This window comes from Pseudophryne corroboree, chromosome 4 (assembly GCF_028390025.1).
Source record: "Pseudophryne corroboree isolate aPseCor3 chromosome 4, aPseCor3.hap2, whole genome shotgun sequence".
Taxonomy (NCBI): domain Eukaryota; kingdom Metazoa; phylum Chordata; class Amphibia; order Anura; family Myobatrachidae; genus Pseudophryne; species Pseudophryne corroboree.
The window spans coordinates 841,655,755-841,677,887 of NC_086447.1; positions in this window are offsets into that span (position 1 = coordinate 841,655,755).

A 22,133-nucleotide genomic window follows, 5' to 3' on the forward strand; every position below is an offset into this window, starting at 1 on the left:
CGAAAATTCCATTTGCACGGGTGTTCGCTAGGTGATTGATAGGAAGAAGCCATTTGTGGGTGGCAACTGACCGTTTACTGGGAGTGTTCGGAAAAATGCCGGCATGCCCAAGCGTTTTCAGGGAGGGTGTGTGACATCAGCTCCGGCCCTGATCAGCCTCTTCACATCGCACTGTAGGAGTAAGTCCTGGGCTACGTACAGACTGCACAAAGTGGATTTTAGCAGCTCAGCGTACAAATAGGATCGCACACTTGCACAGCGAATATACACTTCCCCTGTAGGCGACAACTATCTGAATGCATGACAGCAAAATTAGCAGCCCAGCGATCAGATCTGACTGACCCCATAAGCTTGCAACCAGTTCAACTGAGGCCATACATCTCAATTGCAATTGCTACTCTGTGCACGGGTGCACCCAGACCCGTGATGCATGCCCAGAGCCACTTAAATGTATCCCTCAACGGCTTGCAGCATCAGCATTGCATCCGACTCAGAATTAGCCTCGTTGAGGAGAGTGAACGTAAAGTCAACACCCTTGGCGGTGTTAGCAGAGACGCATTGCACGTCTTGACACTGCGGACTCTCACCTGTCACCGCTGGACTCCCATCCTGTGCAGCTTCAGGTCAGCTGTCAGAATATGTTTTTGTTTAATTTTATTAACAACGAGACGAATGCAAGAGAGCTCACTTCCTGCTTCTCACTGGTCTTCCCATGAGCAGAAGCAGGTATTAGCGGCTAGAGGTGAGGAAGACCGTGCTGGAGAAGACAACTAATGGTAAGTTATCTCTCTTGGGTACACACCTGGATGACACGTCAGCGGACCCGCCGTCACGCCGATCGACTGGCCGATCAAGGAAAGTGTACACATTTACCACCTGGACACTCGACATGTAGGTCAGGATACCCAGCTGGGTGGGTATTTAAATTTGCCCACCCAGCTGTGACATTAGCCCATTGCAGTGGGTGTATGGGCAGTTGGCGGACCACCCGTACACACAGCCAGATGGCTAGACATAGCTACAGATACATCAGCCATCGACTGTGCTGCACAGCTGACACAATATGACTGTGAACAACATAGTTCACAGAAAAATCTGGGGTCCACACCTGCCGACGGGCTCGTGCTATATCGGTGTGTACTCAGCTTTAGTAACACCTTAGTGCTACCATAGGTGCCCGCGGCCAGTGCCTGCATCTTTCGATGAAGCGTCATTGGCCCAGATGGTGTAAAAACACTGACCATCCCGAGTAACCTGAAGGTTACTCAGATGTACGATGTTCGCGCAGAGGGATCCGATGCTGTGTCTCCGGACGTAGCACCGGATCAGAGAAGCCGGCAGGTGGCTATTATTTTGCAATCAGAGCAAACTGCATCCTGGAATCTAATATGAGCAATCTGCATCTATCTCCGAATCAGGCATATGATTGTGAATACAATAATGTAATTTGAACTACTGTAAAGTGTACTTTTAATTTACATTAGGGATGAGCGTGTTCGGTCCCCTGAGAATCGAACACCCTCGAACTTCATGTCCCGAGCCCGGCATGGGACATCCCGCCAGACTCGGACATCCCGCCAGACTCGGAAAACGTCATCATCCCGCTGTCGGATTCTCACGGGATTTGGATTCCATATAAACACCCGCGCGTCGCCGCCATTTTCACTCTGTACTTGGAGAGCGAGGAGACAGACCTCTGTCTCTCTGTGGGTGGTGGCATGGGGTTAGTGTGTGCTCTGTTGGCAGGGCCGGTGCAAGGTTTCTCGGCACCCTAGGCAAAATTTCTGCCTACACCACCCCCCCCCCCCTTCCTCCCGGGCCCTCCTCCTTCCCCTGTTGCTTGGACAGTGGAGTGATCATGTATCTAGAGGCTGTGTTAACAGTATGTTGATCCTCCTGAAGCAGCCAATTAACAGCAAAAGAAAATCTTATGACAAATATTATATTAAATGCACACAAGTTAAAATGCATCCATCCCCATATCCATATATAGTATAATACCACAGTCTGTTGTTTTATACAGTATTATAGATAGGCACCAGGGTTGTAACTAGAACTTTGTGGCAGTGACGTGCGGTGAGGTCATTGGCTGGGGAGGCACTGAGATTTTATATATATATATATCTTCAATCTCTTGGCATATATATATATATATATATATATATACAGTGGTCGAAGTGGAAATTTTGAAGTGGGGGTATGGAAGAGTGAAGGTTGCAATTATGCGTGCGCCTCCGGAAAGGGGTGTGTGTCCACTCAAATGGGGGCGTGTCCTTCAGTGTAGTAGGACCCCTTATACTATCTAGTACTGGTGCACCTTTCACCTGATACCACACAGTATGACCCAAAATTCACCTTATAGCACACTGTATGAGCTGAAATTCACACAACAGCACACGGTATGAGCAGAAATTCACATTACAGCGCACGGTATGAGCTGAAATTCACATTACAGCACATGGTATGAGCCAAAATTCACATTACAGCACACCGTATGACCCGGGCCGAAATTCATATTTTACCACACAGTATGAGCCGAAATTCACATTACAGCACACGGAATGAGCCAAAATTCACATTACAGCACACGGTATGAGCCAAAATTCACATTAAAGCACACGGTATGAGCCAAAATTCACATTACAGCACACCGTATGACCCGAAATTCATATTTTACCACACGGTATGAGCTGAAATTCACATTACAGCACACGGTATGAGCCGAAATTCACATTACTGAACACGCTATCACCCAAAATTCAGATTTTACCACACGGTATGAGCCGAAATTCACATTACAGCACACGGTATGAGCCGAAATTCACATTACAGCACACGGTATGAGCCGAAAATCACATAATAGCACACGGTATGACCCAAAATTCAGATTTTACCACATGGTATGAGCCGAAATTCACATTATAGCACATGGTATGAGCCGAAATTCACATTATAGCACATGGTATGAGCCGAAATTCAGGGACAGGGAGAGAGAGTGACAGCAGGGACTGAGAGAGTGACAGCAGGGACTGAGTGACAGCAGGGACTGAGAGAGTGACAGCAGGGACATAAAGAAGTAGGGGAACATTACCTGATATGTGCAGCGGAGATGCGGAAGGGACTGTGGTTGTCGGTGGCGTATGAGCCCATGGTCTGCGGGGGATGCGGCGGTACAAAGCTGTCCTTCGTCGCTGTGAGGTTGATGTCCCTCTGACCACTGCCAGTTGTGGTCTGCGGTGGTCAGCTTTCAGTGGTGGTGCAGCGTGCGGCAGTGAGCGCTGGTCAGCTGTGGGCGGTGGGCGGTGGGCGGCGGGCGGCTGTGATATAAATATATCTTTTTTTTTACATTTATTTTATTTATTTTTCCCTGTCCCTGCGCCCAAGTTATCTGGGGGTGAGCTGCAGTCCAAGTGATCTTGCCCAGATCACTTGAACTGCAGCTCACCCCCAGATCACTTGGACTGCAGCTCACCCCAAGATCACTTGGACTGCAGCTCACCCCCAGCGTCTCCCCTCTGCCCATTCTATGCTCATCTTGGGGCTTCTGGCAGCAGTAATGACGATAATGTTAGGGGGATGGATCGTCGATGGCAGCCAGAGGGAAGAACTTGAAGTGCTGTCTAGAGCAGAGGCGGGGATAAAAGGGCTACAATCCTTCCTAATGACGCCTCTGACTCTCCTCCGTATAATGCCGAGTCCGACAGCCCTGCTCCTCCTCTCTAAAAATTATATTTTGCTAGGTAATACCAGACCAGGGGCAGCCGCGGCAAGGGTCTAGGCTGCCACAGCCGTCACTCACCTGGTCCTCACCAACGGCAGTGTATTGATTTCCCTGCTCCATGTCTCTTACAGAAATAGATGGGGCTGTGGGTACGAGAGAGCAGGTCAGGAGACGGGCGCCACACAGGGTGAGTCACTCACTTGTAAACAAGCGCACGACATGTTAGTGCTGACGCCTAGGATGCCTGTTAGGCTGTCTGTGTGGCGCCCGTCTCCTGATCTGCTTTCTCATACCCGCAGCTCTGTCTATTTCTGTTAGAGACAGGGAGAAGGGAAATCAATACACTGCCATTGGTGAGGTGAGTGATGGCTGTGGCAGGCTAGACCCTCGCCGCGGCCGCCCCTGGTCTGGGCTTACCTAGCAAAATATAATTTTTTTAGTAAAATAGATTTAAGTGGAGCATGCCGCCCTCCAGTGGCCAGCGCCCATAGGCAGCTGCCTAAAGCTGCCTAATGGTGGCGCCGGCCCTGTCTGTTGGGGTGCTGCTGCAGTCACTGTGGTGTATCTGTGCTGTGTTAGGGGTGCTGTCCTGGCTATCCCTGCTGCCCTTGCTGTCACTGGTTTAATACCGGGTGCTGCAGCTGTACATGTGTGTTGCTGTCCTGGCTGTCACTGTGTTGTACAGGGGGCAGGGGACTCTGAAATATAGGGATGCTGATGTCTTAATAACATTACACTGGCCCTGTCTACTATAAAAATTTGGGTGCAGTTCTTACAAATTAAAAGCACACTGTTCCTGTATGCTGTGAAATATAGGGGTGCTGCAGATGTCGTAATAACATTACACTGGCCCTGTCTGCTATAAAAGATTTGGTGGAGTTAAAAATTAAAAGCACACTGTTCCTGTATGCTGTGAAATATAGGGGTGCTGCAGATGTCTTAATAACATTACACTGGCCCTGTCTGCTATAAAAGATTTGGTGGAGTTAAAAATTAAAAACACACTGTTCCTGTATGCTGTAAGAATACTGGGGCGCTGTGAAAATAAAGAGGCACTGTTCTGTGTGCTGTAATAATAAAGGGGTGCTGTCCTGTGAAATGGAGAACAACAATTTTGAGGAAAAAATAGTGAAAGACCAGTAACCACTTCCAGATCCTAGTACTAGTGCTGAAGCTGCTGCTGTCACCAGTCATGACATTGACGATGCAATTCCATCAACGTCGTCTGCTAAAGCCAATGCCCAATGTCATAGAGGGCATGTAAAATCCAAGAAGCAAAAATTAATAATCAGAAAAAAAAGAAATCTGATGAGAAACGTAAAATTGGCAATACGCAATTCACGACACGAAGTGGCAAGGAAAGGCTTAGGCCTTGGCCTATGTTCATAACTGGTGGCTCAGCGTCTCATCAGGATGGAAGCCCTCATCCTCCCTCTCTAAAAATAAAAAAAATTAAGCTTGTTAAAGCACAGGAAAAAACAACTGTGCGTTCAGAGATATCACAAATCCCCAAGGAGAGTCCAAGAGTGTCCGCGGTTGCGATGTCTAGGCCTGACCTTACCCAACACTGGACGGGAAGAGGTGGCTCCTTCAACCATTTGCACGCCCTCTGCAAGTGCTGGAAGGAGCACCCACAGTCCACTTTCTGATATTCAAATTGAAGATGCACTGTTGAAGTACACCAGGATGAGGATATGGGTGTTGCTGGCGCTGAGGAGGACGTTGACGAGGAGGATTCTGATGGTGATGTGGTTTGTTTAAATCAGGCACCAGGGGAGACAGTTGTTGTCTGTGGGATGAGAAAGCCCATTGTCATGCCTGGGCTAAATACCAAAAAAGCCACCCCTTCGAAGTGGAATTATTTCTCCACAAATCCGGACAACAGGTGTCAAGCCATGTGTTGCCTTTGTCAATCCGTAATAAGTAGTGGTAAGGACTTTATCCACCTAGGAACATCCTCCTTATAAGTCACCTGCAGCGCATTCATCAGAAGTCATTGTCAAGTTCAGAAACTTTGGGTAAGAGCATAAGCAGTCGACTGACACCTAAATCACTTCTTCCTCTTGTACCCAAGCTCCTCAGTCAGGAACGTCAGTAGTCCTGCAGGCCATGTCACTAACATGTCTGACGAGTCCTCTCCTAACTGGGATTCCTCCGGGGGATCTTTGAGTGGTACGCCTACTGCTGTTGCTGCCGCTGCTGTTGTTGCTGCTGGGAGTCGATCGTCCTCCCAGAGGGGAAGTCGGAAGACCACTTGTACTACTTCAACTAAGCAGTTGACTGTCCAACAGTCCTTTGCGAAGAAGATGAAATATGACAGCAGTCATCATGTTGCAAAGCGGATAACTGAGGTCTTGACAGCTATGTTGATGTTAGACGTACGTCCGGTATCCGCCATTAGTGCAGTGGGATTTAGATTATTGATGGAGGTAGTGTGTCTCCGATACCAAATCCCATCTAGATTCCACTTCACTAGGAAAGTGATTCCCGGACTGTACAGGGACATTAAGAAAAGTGTCCTCAGTGTCCTGAAAAATGCGGTTGTACCCAGTGTCCACTTAACCATGGACAAGTGGAGGAGGGCAAAGTAAGAACTACATGACTGTGACAGCCCACTGGGTAGATTTATTGCCTCCCGCAGCAACAACAGCAGCGGCACCAGTAGCAGCATCTCACAAACGCCTGCTCATTCCTAGGCAGGCTACGCTGCGTACAGTATCACTGGTTTCCGTAAGAGACACACCGCTGACAACCTCTTACGGAAACTGAGGGACATCATCGCACAATGGCTTACCCCACTTAGACTCTCCTGGGGATTTGAGATATCGGACAACGCCACCAATATTGTGCATACATTACATCTGGGCAAATTCCAGCATGTTCCATGATTTGCACATACAATTAATTTGTTGCAGAATTTTTTGAAAAATGACAGGGGCATGCAGAAGATGTTGTTGGTGGCCCGAAAAATTGCGGGCCACTTTCGGCATTCAGCCACTGCGTGCTGAAGACTGGAGCACCAGCAAACACTCCTGAACCTGCCCTGCCATCACCTGAAGCAAGAGGTGGTAACGAGGTGGAATTAACACTCTATATGCTTCAGAGGATGGAGGAGCAGCAAAAGGCCATTCAAGACTATACATCCACCTACGATATAGGCAAAGGAGGGGGAATGCACCTGACTCATGCGCAGTGGAGAATGATTTCCGTGTTGTGCAAGGTTCTCCAACCCTTCGAACTTGCCACACGTGAAGTCAGTTCAGACACTGCCAGCTTGAGTCAGGTCATTCTCCTCATCAGGCTTTAGCAGAAGCAGCTGGAGAAATTGAAGGAGGAGCTAAGACGGAGCGATTCCACTAAGTATGTGGGACTTGTGGATGGAGCCCTTAATTTGCTTTGCCAGGATTCAAGGGTGGTCAATCTGTTGAAATCAGAGCACTACATTTTGGCCACTGTGCTCGATCCTAGGTTTAAAGCCTATGTTGTATCTCTCTTTCCGGCAAACACAAGTCTGCAGAGGTTCAAAGACCTGCTGGTGAGAAAATTGTCAACTCAAGCGGAACGTGACCCATCAACAGTTCCTCCTTCAATTTCTACCGCAACTGGGGCTGCAAGGAAAAGGATAACATTTCCGAGCCCACCCGCTGGCGGTGATGCAGGGCAGTCAGGAGCAAATCCTGACATCTGGTCCGGACTGAAGGATCTGCCAACAAATACTGACATGTCTACTGTCACTGCAAATTATTCTGTCACCATTGAAAGAATGGTGGAGGATTATGTGGGTGACAGTATCCAAGTAGGCATGTCAGACAGTCCGTGTGTATACTGGTAGGAAAAAATGAGATTTATGGTAAGAACTTACCATTGTTAAATCTCTTTTTGCGAGGTACACTGGGCTCCACAGGGAATGACATTGGGGTGTAGCGTAGGATCTTGATCCGAGGCACCAACAGGCTCAAAGCTTTGACCTTCTTCCCAGAATGCCTAGCGCCGCCTCCTCTATAACCCCGCCTCCGTGCACAGGAGCTCAGTTTTTGTTAACAAGTCCAATGCAGTAGCAGGCAAAAGAGATGACAACCATTGCCACATACACCACATTCTCACGACAGGAGAAAGTGTCAGCGGCTAATGCCATACCAACCCAAAGAAGCTAAGTGCGTCAGGGTGGGCACCCTGTGGAGCCCAGTGTACCTCACAGAAATAGATTTAACAATGGTAAGTTCTTACCATAAATCTCATTTTATGCTGCGGGGTACACTGGGCTCCACAGGGAATGACATTGGGGATGTCCTAAAGCAGTTCCTTATGGGAGGGGATGCACTGTAGCGGGCACAAGAACTCTGCGTCCAAAGGATGCATCCTGGGAGGCGGAAGTATCGAAGGCATAGAACCTTATGAACGTGTTCACTGAGAACAACGTAGCCGCCTTGCACAATTGTTCAAGGGTTGCACCACGGCGGGCCGCCCAAGAAGGTCCACCCTACCAAGTAGAATGGGCCTTTATGGTAGCAGGAGCTGGAAGGCCAGCCTGTACATAAGCATGTGCAATCACCATTCTAATCCATCTGGCCAGGGTCTGCTTGTGAGCAGGCCAGCCGCGTTTGTGAAAACCAAACAGAACAAAGAGAGAATCCGACTTCCTGATGGAGGCAGTTCTATTCACGGAGATACGGAGAGCCCGCACCACATCCAAAGACCGCTCTTTGGAAGACAAATCAGGAGAGGCAAAGGCCGGAACCACAATCTCCTGATTAAGGTGGAAAGAAGACACCACCTTAGGTAAATACCCAGGACGTGTTCTAAGAACCGCCCGATCACGGTGAAAAATCAGATATGGTGACCTACAAGACAAGGCACCCAAATCCGACACCCTTCTAGCAGAGGCAATAGCCAGCAGAAGCAATACCTTAAGAGAAAGCCACGTAAGGTCTGCAGATTCAAGAGGCTCAAACGGAAACCCTTGCAACGCCTCCAAAACCATCGACAAGTCCCAAGGGGCCACAGGCGGGATATAGGGAGGTTGAATCCGCAACACACCCTGAGTGAACGTATGTACATCAGGTAAAGTCGCAATATTTCTCTGGAACCAAACCGACACGGCAGAAATTTGAGCCTTGATAGAGGCCAGACGAAGGCCCAAGTCTAGGCCCTGTTGTAGAAAGGCCAAAAGTTTGGCCGTACTAAACTTGTAAGCGTCATGAGTGTTATGCGCACCAAGCAGAGTAAGAATTCCAGACCCTATGGTAAATCCGAGCAGAAGCCGGTTTCCGGTCCTTCAACATGGTTTAAATGACCGCCTCAGAAAATCCTTTGGCCCTCAAGATGGAAGCTTCAAGAGCCATGCCGTCAAAGCCAACCGGGCTAAATCCTGATATACACAGAGGCCCTGAACGAGGAGATCTGGGCACTGTGGAAGTAGAAGAGGACGCTCTATCGAGAGACCCTGAAGGTCTGAGAACCAATGCCGTCTGGGCCACGCGGGAGCGATAAGAAGTAGGATTCCTCCTTCTTGCTTGAACTTCCTTATTACTCTGGGCAGGAGTGACACTGGAGGGAACCCGTATGACAGATGAAAGTTCCATGGAATTGCCAGTGCATCCATGAACGCTGCTTGAGGATCCCTTGTTCTTTCTCCGAAGACCGAAACCTTGTGATTGTGTCGAGACGCCATCAGGTCCACAGCTGGATGGCCCCAACTGTCCACGAAGAGTTAAAACACTTCCGGATGGAGGCTCCACTCTCCGGTGTGTACGTCCTGACGACTGAGAAAGTCCGCTTCCCAGTTTAGGACCCCTGGAATGATCACTGCCGATATGGCTGGTAGATGGTGTTCCGCCCACTGAAGAATCCGTGATACGTCCCTCATTGCCATGCGGCTTCTAGTGCCGCCTTGATGATTGATGTATGCCACTGTGGTGGCATTGTCCGACTGTACTTGAACAGGTCTGTTCTGTATTAAATGCTGGGTCAAGTTTAATGAGTTGAACACCGCCCACAATTCCATAATGTTTATCGGGAGGAGAGACTCCTCCTTGGGCCACCAACCCTGAAGGGAGTGTTGCTCCAACACTGCGCCCCAACCTCTCAGCCTGGCATCCGTCATCAGAAGGACCCAGTTGGAGATCCAAAAGGGACGACCCCTGCTCAATCGTTGGTCCTGAAACCACCAAGTCAGTGACAGGCGCACCTCCAGCGACAAGGAGATCATTTGAGGCCGTCCCACTTGGCAAGAATTAGCTTCTGCAGAGGGCGGGAATGGAATTGAGCGAAATCCACCATGTCGAAAGCCGACACCATGAGACCTAGCACTTGCATTGCCGAATGTATCGACACTTGCGGACGAGATAGGAAGCATCGAATCCTGTCCTGAATCTTCAGGACTTTCTCCTGAGACAAGAACAACCGCTGGTTGTGAGTGTCCAACAACGCCCCCAGGTGCAGCATGCTCTGAGCAGGGACCAGGGAAGATTTCTTCCAGTTGATGAGCCACCCGTGGGCTTGTAGAAACTGGATAGTCAGATCCAGATGGCGTAGGAGAATTTATGGAGAATTTGCCAGGATCAACAAGTCGTCCAAGTACGGTAGGATCCTGACGGTATCAATTCAGATGGTCGACCATGTCATGGTCGACAGTCATTAGGTCGACCACTATTGGTCGACATGGACATGGTCGACGTGGACACATGGTCGACCCATGAAAATGGTCGACGCGTGAAAGGTCGACACATGAAAAGGTCGACATGAGTTTTTTTACTTTTTTTTTCTTTTGGGGAACTTTTCCATACTTTATGATCCACGTGGACTACAATTGGAACGGTAATTTGTGCCGAGCGAAGTGGTAGCGGAGCGAACGCACCATGCCCAAAGCATGGCGAGCGAAGTGAGCCATGCGAGGGGACGCGGTGCACTAATTGGGGTTCCCAGTTACTTTACGCAAAAAACTACACCAAATACAGTTAAAAAATTCATGTCGATCTTTTCATGTGTCGACCTTTCATGTGTCGACCATGTGTCCATGTCGACCATCTCAATGTCGACTAATAGTGGTTGACCTAATGACTGTCGACCATAACATGGTCGACCATTCATACCGGAACCGATCCTGACCCCTTGACGGCGGAGTACAGCCGTCATTACCGCCATGACCTTGGTGAAAACTCGCAGAGCCGTGGTCAAACCAAAAGGTAACACCCAAAATTTGTAATGGAGGTTGCCAACCACAAACCTCAGGTATTGCTGATGTGACACTGCAATGGGAATATGCAGGTAAGCATCCTGTATGTCCAGTGAGACCATATAATCCCCAGATTCCAATGCCAGAACAATAGAGCGAAGAGTTTCCATACGAAACTTGGAGACCCTCACAAATTTGTTCAAGGACTTGAGGTTGAGAAAGGGCCACGAGGACCCGTTCGGTTTCGGGACTAGGAACAGCGGTGAATAGTACCCTTTGCCTCTCTGAGCCAGAGGCACCTGTACTACCACTCATGTGTTCAGGTGGGACTGTACCACCGAATGAAGAGTTTTTGCCTTCACCTGATCGGAAGGGATGTCTGTCAGGCAAAATCGATGAGGGGGACGATTCTTGAAGGATACGGCGTAACCTCGAGTGATGACTTCCCATACCCAGGCATCAGAAGTGTCCTCAACCATTCCTGGGTATACTCTAGAAGTCAGCCCCCCACCCTGGGATCCCTCAGAGGGAGGCCCACCCCGTCATGCAGCAGGCTTGTCAGTTTTGGAAGCAGGCTGACGGGCAGCCCAGGCCCGTTTGGGTTTGGGCTTATTGGGTTTGGAAGTGCGAACCTGTTTCGGGTACACCTGACTTTTTGCTTTCCCTGAAGGATGAAAGGAGCGAAATGGAGTACTCTCAGCCTTTGGCACCGAAGGAGCAGTACCAGGTAACCATGCTGTTTTAGCAGAAGCTAAGTCAGCCACTATCTTGTTGAGGTCTTCTCCGAAAAGAATGTCTCCCTTAAAAAGGAGTACCTCCAGGGTTTTCTTAGAGTCCAGATCCACAGACCAGGACCGTAACCAGAGAATCCGGCGAGCCAAAATGGACATGGTAGAAGCCTTGGCCGCCAGAATACCGGCATCAGAAGCCGCCTCCTTAATATAATGAGCTGTGACAAAATAAGACAGACATTGTCTAGCATGATCAGAAGCGTTGGAAGGCAACTCCGCCTCCAGCTCCTGAGCCCACGCTTCAACAGCCTCTGCAGCCCATGTCACTGCAATGGTGGGCCTATGCGCAGCACCAGTTAGGGTGTAAATTGCCTTAAACAACCCTCCACACGCTTATCCATCAGTTCTTTCAGAGAAGCGATGGTAGTTATCGGCAGAGCTGAGGATACCACCAGCCGCGCCACCTGTGAATCCACTGGAAGGGGTGTTTCCCAATTTTACTTAGCTCCGCTTGTGAGGCATGAATTTCTTTCGTGGATTTTCCCAGGATTCCTGACGTATTTCAACTAAATGGTCAGAATGAGGTAAAACTTGTTTAACCACTTTCTGACGTCTAAATCTGTCCGGTTTCTTAGGGGCAGCATCAGGCTCCGGGTCATCAGTAATTTGAAGAATGGTTCTGTTAGCCTCCAACAAGTCTGGAACATCCACCTGTTAAACAGATTCCCCATCAGAAGCATCGGGATCAGACTCTGTGTGGTCAATATAAACGTCATCCTCATCAGACGAGGAGTCTGGGACGTTAGTGGATTGTGAGGAAGTAATGGCCCGCTTAGAGGACCCCTTGGTCTTAGGCGGGCGAGGTTTAGACTTCTGAGTAGTCAGTGATTGGTTCAATTGCTGTAACTGAGCAGACAGTTGATCTGCCCATGGCGGGTTAACCGCAGGGACCATAAGTGGTTGTACCGGCACAGGAGGTCCCATAGGTGGCGTTAGTCTAGTTACCAGCGTATTCAATAGCGTGGAGAACTTAGCCCAAGGTGGGTCATTTTGAACCCCCGTTGTTACAGTCCCACTTGGGGGTAAGGATCCCCCAGAACCTGAACCCTCAGCTGCTATGTTTTCCTCAAATATGTCTGCAGCGTCACCACCATGCAATGTGGGATCAGCCCCAGCACCATTGCCCTTTGTAGCTGACATATCCGAAAGCTCAATGCAAGGCAACACAGTACAATATCAGCAGCACGATACCTAACAAGAACCCCCTGTGTAGTGTATCAGCACAAACAGGGAATTCAAGAGGTATATCGTGACTAAAAATCACAGAGGAAAATACACACTGAGTATATCCTGTGAACTACCTATATTAAATGATTAACCTGACGCACTTAGCCCCCTCAGGTTATAGAATATAGGGATAGCAATCTGAGTGAGATACACGAAATGGAGGTCACACAGCAGCTATATGCACAAGCCCCACACACGTAGTCACACTGTACAATGCAGAAATTATGACATACAATAAAACTGCACTGGACTAGCAATACAGTACTATGCATAGCTATACACTCAATAGATATAACAATGCACAGTAAAGACTGGATGTATATCCAGAGCCGGCCATAGGCATAGGCAAACTAGGCAATTGGCTAGGGCATTTGACATGCCTAGGGGCATCGGCAGCTTCTGCTGATTAAAATGATATGTGGCATGCCTATATTCTGTGTGTCGCATTGCATATGCAGATACAGCCACAGTCTCACACAGTATATAGGCATGCTGTATATCATTTTAATCAGTAGAAGCTGCTTGTGCATCCTAGCCACATAGCAATGCAAATAAGTTGTATTTTAATTAAAAAAGGTGCCAGATGTTAGCATTGAGGCAATATTTATGAGGACACATCTGTATCCAAGCCAGGGCTGTTTCTAGCCAATTTGGCTCCCAGTGCGAGATTTAAAAATGCGCCCCCCCATGACATAAAAAAATTTGCCCCCCCCACACACCTAGATAATAAAAAGAAACTTGCGCGCGCACCCGGCAAGGGGGCATGGCCTCATCTAAATGGGTGTGGCCTCATTTAAATGGTCATGGCCTCGTCTGAAAAGACTACCTCACAATCCAGTTTTTGACCCTGCACCAACAGATCACGACCACCACAGGAAAAAAAAATGCTACCATATTAAGCCCCACACAGTAATGCCCCCTGCACCATATTATGCCACACACCGCAATGCCCTTGATACATTAAATTCCCACACTACGGCAGGCAAGAGTCCCCATTTCACACATTACGGCAGGTGTCCCCATTTTACATATTGAGAGAGAGAGAGAGAATACTTACAGAGGCGATTACCGCTCTTCGGCCCATCTCACCAGTCGCTCCTCGCGCCGGCCTTTCCCTCTTCCTAACTTGGATCCCCCTCTGTACTCCGCTCGGGGGGGAATGTTTCGCAGAGTGACGGGATTGCGTCATGACGTAACAACGCAACCGTGTCATTCCGTGAAACTCCGCCCCCCGAGCGGGTTACTCAGGGAGAAATAGGAGGGGGAAGCAGGGAGCCACAGTTAGTGCCGCGGCGGGCGCCCAGTGCGGTTGCACTGCTCGCCTGCCCCAAGAAACGGCCCTGATCCAAACAGAGGCAGAGGTCACAGTGTTAGTGGCAGTGTGATTGCTGTGTGCATGTGAGTGGGTTGGTTGTGCAGTAGTGTTCAGAATATATGTAAGGAGCATTATGTGTGTCATGTAAAAATGCATTAATAATGTGCAACATGTGTAAGGGGCACTATGTGTGTCATTATGTGTATAAGGGCATTAATAATGTGCGTCATATATGTAAAAGGGTACTACTGTATGTGTGTCATTATGTGTATAGGGGCACTAATAATGTGCAGCAAATGTGTAGGGGGCACTATGTGTATCATGTGTATAAGGGCATTAATAATGTGTGGCTTATGTGTAAGGGACATTATGTGTAAAAGGTCATTAATAAAGGTTGTCATAATGTGTAAGGCGCATTATGTTTATAAGGACATTAATAATGTTTCTCATATGTGTAAGGGGCATTACTGTGTGGAATTATGTGTATAAATGCATTACTAATGTGTTGCATTATGTGTATAAGGTGCTCTACTATGTGGCGTTGCGTATAGAAAGGGCACTACTGTGTCGTCTAATGTGAATAAAGAGCAATAGGGTGTGATGTAATGTGACTTAGGGGCTCTACTGTGAGTAGTAACGTTTATAAGGTAAAGTGATACTACTGTGGGATGTAATATGAATTATGAACACTATCGCATGATCAAATGTGAATGAAGTTGCAGTACTGTGTGGCGTAATTGGAATTGGGGTTTCTATTGTGTGGCCATGCCCCTTGCCAGCAAAAACCCACCCCTTTTTGGGCTGTGCGACAAATGTGCAAACTGCACCTATTTAAAATATAGGGGGTACAAACACCAAAATAAGGACTGCTATGGGTGAGGGGTGATGGTGCTGGGAAAGAGGTGCATGTCAGAGGCGGAACCAGCGGTGGTGCTAGGGAGCAACAGACAAAATCTTGCCTAGGGCATCATATTGGTTAGGGCCGGCTCTGTGTATATCACAGGGTACTTGTACTATATAACCCTGACTAAATGCACTCTTTCTTAACTAACACTGTCAGCAGACATGTAGAATACTTAAGTGTCCTGTAAAATGCACAGCACTGACATGGAGGCGGTTTTACAGAGGAGGATTTGACCAAACAGTCCCAGGATCAACTCAGCTTCTTCTAATGGCACCCAAACGCTGACAGGGAGTGAGGGAGAGAGAGAGATGCAGCTCCAGAGCGGGAACATTTACACTAAATGGCACCCTGGGGCTGGGGGAGGGGCTACAGGTCAAAGCCTTATCGACCCTGCTGGACTTCACCACCGGGTACTGTGGGCTTACATAAACGGTTTATGAGATAAAACCGACCTGTGCCCTTGCCCTGGTTGTCTAGTGGGGACCCTGTACTACCACAGTGTCCACGCCAGCGAGCGCGGCCCGCATCCCAACGGGCGCGCGGGATCGCGATTTACAGCGGGTCCCACCGGGGGGACCCACTTACCTCCTCCCTGAGTGCGGCCACGCGATCCAGGAGAACAGAGTGGTTGTGAGTGTGACTAACAGGAAGAAAACCGGAGCCTCCGCTGTAAGTACCTGGCAACCAGGGCACGGGAGTATACAGCACCGCTGGGGGAGATGATGGAGCTGCAGCAGGAGATGTCTTCATTTTTCTTTTAAAAGCTTCTTCTCAGGGCTGCTGGAGCAGCCCCCCTGTTGTATGTCTTCTTACTGCATGGCACCAACTACAAAACTGAGCTCCTGTGCACGGAGGCTGGGTTATAGAGGAGGTGGCGCTAGGCATTCTGGGAAGAAGGTCAAAGCTTTGAGCCTGTTGGTGCCTCGGATCAAGATCCTACTCTACACCCCAATGTCATTCCCTGTGGAGCCCAGTGTACCCCACAGCAGAAAGAAGCAATTTGGAGGCCCTTGCACAAACTGGCTTTATATTACCTAAGTTGCCCCCCCCCTGCCCCCCCCCCCCCCCTCCAGTGTGTACTCCGAAAGAGTGTTTAGTGCAGCCGGTAACCTTGTCAGCGATCGGCGTAGGAGGTTACTTCCACAAAATGTGGAGAAGATGAGGTTCATCAAAATAAATTATAAATTCCTACAGGAAGACCTTTACCAGCAATTGCCTCCAGAAAGTACACAGGGACCTGTGATGGTGGATTCCAGTGGGGATGAATTAATTCTCTGTGAGGAGGAGGATGTACACACTGAAAGGGGTGAGGAATTGGAGGATGAGGATGAGGGCGACATCTTGCCTCTGTAGAGCCAGTGTGTGCAAGTAGAGATTAATTACTTATTTTTTTGTGGGGGCCCAAATAAACCAATCATTTCAGCCACAGTCGTGTGGCAGACCCTGTCGCTGAAATTATTGGTTTGTTAAAGTGTGCATGTCCTGTTTATACAACATAAGGGTGGGTGGTAGGCCCAAGGACAATTCCATCTTGCACCTCTTTTTATTCTTTGCATTATGTGCTGTTTGGGGCCTAGTTTTTAAAACTGACATCCTGTCTGCCACTGCAGTGCCAGTCTTAGATGGGCCAGGTGTTTGTGCTGCACACTTGTGTTGCTTAGCTTAGTCATCCAGTGACCTCGTTGCACCTCTTTTTCTTCTTTGCATTATGTGCTCTTTGGGTCCTAGTTTTTAAAAGTGCCATCCTGTCTGACACTGCAGTGCCACTCCTAGATGGGCCAGGTGTTTGTGCCGCCCACTTGGGTCACTTAACTTATTCATCCAGCTACCTCGGTGCAACCTTTTGGCCTAAAAATAATATTGTAAGGTGTGAGGTGTTCAGAATAGATTGGAAATGAGTGAAAATGAATGTTATTGAGGTTAATAATACCGTAGGATCAAAATTACCCCCAAAATCTGTGATTTTAGCTGTTTTTATGTGTTTTTTAAAATCATCCAGATCCAAAACCAAAGCCCGAAAGGGTGGTTTTGGCAAAACCAATCCAGATCCAAAACACGAGCGGCGATCCAGATAAATACAAAACACAAAACACGAAAAAGTACCCGCCGCACATCTCTTATTTACATATGGTTCTTCTGGTTACAAAAAAGGTTTATCATAAGAAATATACTCAACATACAACAACATAGACAACAACAACAACAACGACCCCTGCTTCCCAGAAAAGGGTGATAACCAACAAAAAAAAGAGGGTCATTACTCCACAACAATACATAGAATTGTAATAATGCATTGTTGGCTCGTGGTCAGAAAGTCAGTGACATAAGAGGCACACTGGAGAAGCTCCCTTATACACTAGGCTGTTGATGGGGAAACAATGCAATACGAAAGCACTGGGTCTACTATTTACCAACAAGGTTTTATCAGTCTACAACAATGATTCTCTCAGGGGTAAATATACCAAAGCTTCTAAAACAGAGAATAGGTGATGTTGCCCATAGCAACCAATCACACGCTGTCTATCATTTCTCTATTGCCTTTTAGAAAATGATAGACAGCATCTGATTGGTTGCTATGGGCTACATCACCATTTCTCTGTTTTAGAAGCTTTAGTAAATATGCCCCTCAGACTGAGTTTGGTAAAGCCGCCAAAGAACTCTGGTGACCAGTGGCGTAACTACTGCCCCCGCAGCCCTCGCGGTGGCTTGGGGGCGAGGGCTGCGGGGGCGCCGCCACTGATTTAGAGCAGATTGACATGCGGACGAGCGTCCGCATGTCAATCTGCTGTCTCCTCTCCCTCCCTGCTGTAACGGGACACGGAGGGCACAGCGCGCCGCGCGCGCCTCTCCAGTGTCCATCCTGCGTCTCCGTCCGTCTGGTCTAATAATGGAAGTGCCGTGCGTGAGCTCTGATTGGCTCACGAACCGGCACTTCCTTTATTAGACCAGAGAGACGGAGATGCAGGAGGAACATGAGAGAGGCGCGCGCTGTGCCCTCCTTGACCCTCCTTCACAGCAGCAAGGGGGGGGACACTGAGGGGGCATGTATGGCACTGAGGGCATTTATGGCACTGAGGGGGCATGTATGGCACAGGGGGCATATATGGCACTGTGGGCATATATGGCACTGAGGGGGCATGTATGGCACAGGGGGCATATATGGCACTGAGGGGGCATATATGGCACTGAGGGGGCATGTATGGCACAGGGGCACTGAGGGGGCATATATGGCACTGAGGGGGCATGTATAGCACAGCGGGCACTGAGGGGGCATATATGGCACTGGGGGGGCACTGAGGGGGTATATATGGCACTGGGGGGAAGTGTGGGGGCATATATGGCACGGGGGGGGGTACTGAGGGGGATATATGGCACTGCATGTGTACCTGGCACATGGGGGGGGCTATATTTGGCACTGGGGGCACGTGAGCACCTGGCACTGTGGGGGAATATCTGGCACTGGGGGCATTTGTGGCACTGGGGGAGGAGGGGCTATATTTGGCACTGGGGGCATGTGAGTACCTGGCACCGTGGGGGAATATGTGGCACTGGGGACATATGTGGCCCTGGGAGCACAGCCCTAGCAACAAGCACTACCCCCTAGCAACGAGCATGACACCCAGTGCATGAAACTCCTGGCAACGAGCATGACACCCAGTGCATGAAACACCTGGCAACGAGCATGACACCCTGAGCATAAAAACCCCTGGCACCGTGCATGGAACCAAGAGCATGAAACCCCTGGCAACGAGCAGGTAATTTAAAAGTAATTAGAAGCCTTACTGTAGGACTTAATGTGTAATGGGCATTACGGTGTGTGGCATAATGTATCACGGACATTGCGGTGTGTGTCATAATGTGTCACAGGCATTACGGTGTGTGGCATACTATATCACGTGCATTGTGGTATGTGGTATAATGTCTCAGGGGCATTGCAGTGTGGCATAATGTATAACGGGCATTGCGGTATGTGTCACAGGTATTATGGTGTATGGTATACTATATCACGGGCATTGTGATATGTGGTATAATGTCTCAGGGTCATTGCAGTGTGTGGCATAATGTATCACGGACATTGCGGTATGTGTCATAATGTGTCGGGCATTACTGTGTGTTGTATACTATATCACGGGCATTGTGGTATGTTGTATAATGTCTCAGGGTCATTGCAGTGTGTGTCATAATGTGTCACAGGCATTGTATGTGCTATAATGTATCAGGGGCATTGCAGTGTGTAGCATAATGTATAACGGGCTTTGCGATTCCTGTCGTCATCTGTCACAGGCATTACGGTGTGTGGCATAATGTGTCACAGGCATTACGGTGTGTGGCATAATATGTCACAGGCATTACGGTGTGTGGCATAATGTGTCACAGGCATTACGGTGTGTGGCATAATGTGTCGGGGGCATTATGGTGTGTGCATATTGTGTCGGGGGCATTATTGTGCGTGGAATAATGTCTAAGGGCCATTGCAGTATGTGGCATAATGTATACTGGGCATTACTATAAGGAGGAAAAATGACAAATAATGTAAGGGGCATGAATCAGGATTATTTTTCTTTCCAGTGGTGGCTAACGTCTGGGCGTGCAGGTTGCAAAACTGGGGTATAAGGAAGTCTTTTCCTGCAATACCACGCCCCTTTATGCAAAGCCACACCCATTCCAACAAAGCCACACACCCTTTTTGGCAGCGCGCGCCGGAGGCGTGCGCATGTTTGTCCCTTTCATGGTGCCAATTATGGGGGATTGGGGGGGGGCGCCGAAGAATTTTTTGGCTTGGGGGAGAAAAACTTCTAGCTACGCCACTGCTGGTGACCATAACAAGACAGCTGACTGTGGGGGAGATTTAGCAAAAGTGTTTGTCTAGTACATTCTATTTATTTATTTATTTATTTATTTATTAGCAGTTTCTTATATAGCGCTGCATATTCCGTTGCGCTTTACAATTAGAACAACAGTTATAGTTATAAAACAAAACTGGGCAAAGACACAGACAGACATAGAGGTAGGAAAGCCCTGCTCGCAAGCTTACAATCTATAGGGAAATAGGCATTGATACACAAGGATAGATGCTACCTATTGCATAATGGTCCACCAGATTTCTAGGTTCTTAGTGGGTTGTATGATATGATCACCCAGCAATGTTGGAAGACAAAATATGTGAGGTTATGTGGACTGTACAGAGAGGATGTAACTGGATAGGGAAGCATTGAAGGTTATGTGGGTGGGTCTCGAATTTGGTAGGCTTGTCTGAAGAGGTGAGTTTTCAGGGAACGTTTAAAGGTTTGGAGACAAGAGGTGAGTCTTATTGTGCGTGGGAGGGCATTCCACAGAGTGGGTGAAGCCCGGGTAAAGTCCTGTAATTTTGAGAGGGAACAGGTAATACATGTGGATGAGAGATGCAGATCTTGTGCAGAGCGGAGAGGTCGGGTAGGGAGATATTTTGAGATGAGTGAGGAGATGTATGATGGTGCAGTTTGGTTAATAGCCTTGTATGTAAGTAATAGTATTTTATATTTAACACGGTAGAATACTGGTAACCAATGGAGGGACTGACAGAGCGGATCAGCAGACAAAGAACGTCTAGCGAGGGAGATTAGCCTCGCAGCTGTATTTAAAATGGATTGTAGTGGTGAGAGCCTATGTTTGGGAAGACCAGTAAGGAGACTAGAGATGAGCGGATTCGGTTTTACTCGGTTTTACTCGGTTCTCAAAACGGCATCTTATTGGCTCACGGATGTCACGTGTTTTGGATAGCCAATAAGATGCCGTTTTGAGAACCGAGTAAAACCGAGTAAAACCAAATCCGCTCATCTCTAATTTAGGAGACTGTTACAATAATCAATGCAGGAGATGATGAGTGCATGGATTAGAGTTTTTGCTGTGTCTTCTGTAAGATAAGGGCGTATTTTGGATATGTTTTTTAGGTGCATGTAACATGATTTAGAGACAGATTGAATGTGTGGAACAAAGGACAGTTCAGAGTCAAGGGTGACACCTAGGCAGCGAGCTTGTTGGGTAGGGTGGATAGTCGCATGGTCAACAGTTAAGGCCCATACACACGGTGAGATTCGGGCTATGCCCGATTCTCACTATGCGACAGGGCTAGGTCGGCATCGCAAGCATATAATGAGTGTGCTTGCATACTTACTATGTGCGATTTTGGCTAAGTGTCAATTTTGACTATCTCTTCTATAGAGATAGTCAAAATTGACTTGCCTGCACAGTCTATCTAGGCTTGTGATGCCGACCGCGTGGGACCGCGCATCGGCATCGACTCGGTATCGCAGGGTGACTTTCACCTTGCGATCTGCACTAACTTTTCTTGCGATTTTGACTATATAGTCAAAATCATAAGAAAATATCTCACTATGTGTACACACCATAATGGAGATATCAGGTTGGTAACTACTCTTTACTAGTAGGCTTAGTAGATAGACCCCTAATGGGTTCTACACACTGGCCGATTACAGTGAAAGATATGAACGATTTCATTCATTAATGAACGAGATATCATTCATATCTTTCAGTGTGTATGCAGTCTAGAGATGTGCGGCGGGCACTTTTCGTGTTTTGTGTTTTGGTTTTGGATCTGGATTGGTTTTGTCAAACCCACCCTTTCGGGTTTTGGTTTTGGATCTGGATGATTTGGGGGGGGGAAACATAAAAACAGCAAAAATCACAGAATTTGGGGGTAATTTTGATCCTATGGTATTATTAACCTCAATAACATTAATTTCCACTCATTTCCAGTCTATTCTGAACACCTGACAATATTGTTTTTAGGCCAAAAGGTTGCACCGAGGTAGCTGGATGACTTTGCTAAGCGACACAAGTGTGCGGCACAAACACCTGGTCCATCTAGGAGTGGCACTGCAGTGTCAGACAGGATGGCACTTTTAAAAACTAGGCCCCAAAGGGCGCATCATGCAAAGAAGAAAAAAGGTGCAATCAGGTGGCTGGATGACTAAGCTAAGCGACCCAAGTGTGCGGCACAA